We start from the raw sequence: 792 nt of genomic DNA, 5'->3' as shown, positions 1-792 counted from the left end.
CCCCTGTAGACAAATCCCAGAGAATTGTTACATCAGCTGGGTGATCAGTGGAGATATCTGTCACAATTCCCGTTTAGGCGCAGCTTAGACAAGCGTTACATCACATGAGTGATCAGTGCAGAGTATGTCACTATGCCCCCATAGGCAGATCCAAGACAAGAGTCCATCACCTGGGTGATCATTGCAGAAATATGCCACAATGCCGCCAGTAGGCAGATATAGAAAAGAGTTACATCACCTGGATTATCACTGAAGAGATATATCACAATGCCCCTGTAGGCACAGCCTAGACAAGATTCCCATCACCTGGGTGATCAGTGCAGGGTTATGTCACAATGCCCCATTTTGGCAGAGCCTAGACAAGGCTGACATCACCTGGGTGATCAGTGCAGAGAAGTGTCACAAGCCCCCTGTATTCAGAGCCTAGACAAGAATTACATCAGCTGTGTGATCAGTGCAGTGACAGGTCACAATGTCCCTGTAGACATATCGTTGACAAAAGTGACATCACCTGGGTGATCAGTGCGGAGATATGTCACAAGGTCTCCAGTAGTCAGAGCCTAGACAAGTTACATCACCAGGGTGATCAGTGCAGAGATATGTCACAAAGCCCCTGTAGGCAGAGCCTAGACAAGAGTTACATCACCTGCGTGATCACTGCAGATATATGTCACAATGCCACTGTAGGCAGAGCCTAGGCAAGAGTCCCATTACCTGGGTGATCAGTGGAGAGTTATGTCACAATGCCCCCTTTTGGCAGAGCCCAGACAAGGGTTACATCACCTGGTTGAC

This window comes from Pan troglodytes, chromosome 16 (assembly GCF_028858775.2).
Source record: "Pan troglodytes isolate AG18354 chromosome 16, NHGRI_mPanTro3-v2.0_pri, whole genome shotgun sequence".
NCBI classification, from domain to species: Eukaryota; Metazoa; Chordata; class Mammalia; order Primates; family Hominidae; genus Pan; species Pan troglodytes.
This window is presented reverse-complemented; position numbering follows the sequence as displayed.